This window comes from Suncus etruscus, chromosome 8 (assembly GCF_024139225.1).
Source record: "Suncus etruscus isolate mSunEtr1 chromosome 8, mSunEtr1.pri.cur, whole genome shotgun sequence".
NCBI classification, from domain to species: domain Eukaryota; kingdom Metazoa; phylum Chordata; class Mammalia; order Eulipotyphla; family Soricidae; genus Suncus; species Suncus etruscus.
In genome coordinates this window covers 40,711,171-40,714,130 of record NC_064855.1, presented here as the reverse complement: position 1 = coordinate 40,714,130, position 2,960 = coordinate 40,711,171, and positions in this window count along the sequence as shown.

Sequence of the window (2,960 nt, the reverse complement as noted above, 5' to 3'; positions counted from 1 at the left end):
ATCTGCTGTTGTCTTAATATAAATTAATGATTCCTAGTTTTGGTAGGGGGGTGATGAGGCCTTTCTGGACTCGACCGGCTCTCACAGCCCCTATGGTCTGGCTTGTCTGAAGGTTCGTTGCAGGGTGAGGGCAGAGAGATTCACAAGACAGTCAGATAAAGTTTCAGGAGTCATCCAGTTTTATTTCACAGTCCCTGCCGCCATGTACACTTCTTCACATGGCTTCAAACTAAACCTTTTCCTAGTGGCTACTTCTCTACTCCTTCTGGGCTCTCTAGGCCTCTGTCTCCCTTTCAGCTGCTTTTTTTTTTCAGGCTGCCTAACTGGCTTCCAGGCTGATTAACTCCCTTTGGTGATATTACTGCTGCTGCTTTTTTGATGATGCTCAGTTGCTAATGCTGAATCTGATGCTGAAGTAATGATACTGAATCGAATGCTAAATCGGTGATAAGAATCTGATGCTGAATCTGATAATGATGCCTCTCCTACACTTCTGTCTTTAATTCTTCTTATATCCTTTCTCTCCCCTATGCAGATTCCTCTACCCGCCCATTCCAGAGATGGGCAGTTCTTATTACTCAAGTAGGATAAATAAAAAGTTGTGGGGAGGGGATTCCCACAATCCACAAACAACAAGAGCTCAACTTCTTCCTTACCTATCTGGATGACTTGATATCTTTTTATTGACTAATCGCTATGGCAAGTAATTCTAGTACTATGTTAAATAGTAGTGGTGAGATAGAGCAGCCTTGTCTTGTACCAAATTTTAGGGAAAAGGCATTTAGTTTATCTCCATTAATAATAATATTTGCCTTTGGCTTGTGGTAGATGGCCTTGACTATATTGAGAAAAGTTTCTTTCATTCTCATCTTGAGGAGGGTTTTTTTTTTTTTATCAAGAATGAGTGTTGAACCTTACTGAATGCTTTCTCTGCCTCTATTAATATGTTCATATTATTTTTGCTTTTCATTTTGTTGATATGGTGTATTATGTTGATTGATTTATGGATGTCAAACCATCCTTGCATTCCTGGGATGAAACCTACTTGGTCGTGGTGGAAGACATTCTTGATGATGCATTAAATTCTATTTACCAGAATTTTGTTGAGGATCTTTGCATCTGTGTTTATAAGGGATATTGGTCTGTAATTTTCTTTTTTAGCAGCATCTCTGTCTGGTTTTGTTATCAAGGTGGTCTTAGCTTCATAGAAGCTATTTGGAAGTGTTTCTGTTTCTTCAATTTTATGAGAGCCTGAAAAGTATTGGTAAAAGTTCCTCTTAAAAGGTTAATAAATTTATTAGTGAACTCATCTGGGCATGGGCTTGTGTTTTAGGGAAGATTTTGGATCACTATTTTAATGTCCTCAATATTGATGGGGTGTTTAGATATGCTTATTTAACCATGGAAGACTTAAATTTGTCCAATAATTTGTTCATTTCTGCCAGGTTTTCATGTTTCATGGCATAGAGTTTCTCAAGGTAGTCTCTGGTTACCCTATGAATATTTGCAATATCTATAGTGATTTCCTCCCTTTCATTTCTAATCCAGTTTGTGAAGTTTTTCTCTCTAGATTTCTTTGTGAGTTTTGGCAGTGGTTTATCTATCTTGTTTATTTTTTCAAAGAACCAACGTTTGCTTTCATTGATCTTTCAAATTGCTTTCTGGATTTTCACTTCATTGATTTCTTTTTTTTTTTTAAAGCAAATTTTTTTTTATTTAAACACCTTGATTACATACATGATTGTGTTTGGGTTTCAGTCATAAAGGGAACACCACCCATCACCAGTGCAACATTCCCATCACCCAAGTCCCAAATCTCCCTCCTCCCCACCCAAACCCCGCCTGTACTCTAAACAGGCTATACATTTCCCTCATACATTCTCAATATTAGGACAGTTCAAAATGTAGTTATTTCTCTAACTAAACTCATCACTCTTTGTGGTGAGCTTCCTGAGGTGAGCTGGAACTTCCAGCTCTTTTCTCGTTTGTGTCTGAAATTTATTATTGCAAGAATGTCTTTCATTTTTCTTAAAACCCATAGATGAGTGAGACCATTCTGCGTTTTTCTCTCTCTCTCTCTGACTTATTTCACTCAGCATAATAGATTCTGTGTACATCCATGTATAGGAAAATTTTATGACTTCATCTCTCCTGACAGCTGCATAATATTCCATTGTGTATATGTACCACAGTTTCTTTAGCCATTCGTCTGTTGAAGGGCATCTTGGTTGTTTCCAGAGTCTTGCTATGGTAAATAGTGCTGCAATGAATATAGGTGTAAGGAAGGGATTTTTGTATTGTATTTTTGTGTTCTTAGGGTATATTCCTAGGAGTGGTATAGCTGGGTCGTATGGGAGCTCGATTTCCAGTTTTTGGAGGAATCTCCAATTTGCTTTCCATAAAGGTTGAACTAGACGGCATTCCCACCAGCAGTGGATAAGGGTTCCTTTCTCTCCACATCCCCGCCAGCACTGTTTGTTCTCATTCTTTGTGATGTGTGCCATTCTCTGTGGTGTGAGGTGGTATCTCATCGTTGTTTTGATTTGCATCTCCCTGATGATTAGTGATGTGGAGCATTTCTTCATGTGTCTTTTGGCCATTTGTATTTCTTTGTCAAAGTGTCTGTTCATTTCTTCTCCCCATTTTTTGATGGGATTAGATGTTTTTTTCTTGTAAATTTCTGTCAGTGCCTTGTATATTTTGGAGATTAGCCCCTTGTCTGATGGGTATTGGGTGAATAGATTCTCCCACTCAGTGGGTGGCTCTTGTATCCTGGGCACTATTTCTTTTGAGGTGCAGAAGCTTCTCAACTTAATATATTCCCATCTGTTAATCTCTGTTTTCACTTGCTTGGAGAGTGCAGTTTCCTCCTTGAATATGCCTGTAGTCTCAATGTCCTGGAGAGTTTTGCCTTTGTGTTGTTCTATATATCTTATGGTTTGGGGTCTGATATTGAGGTC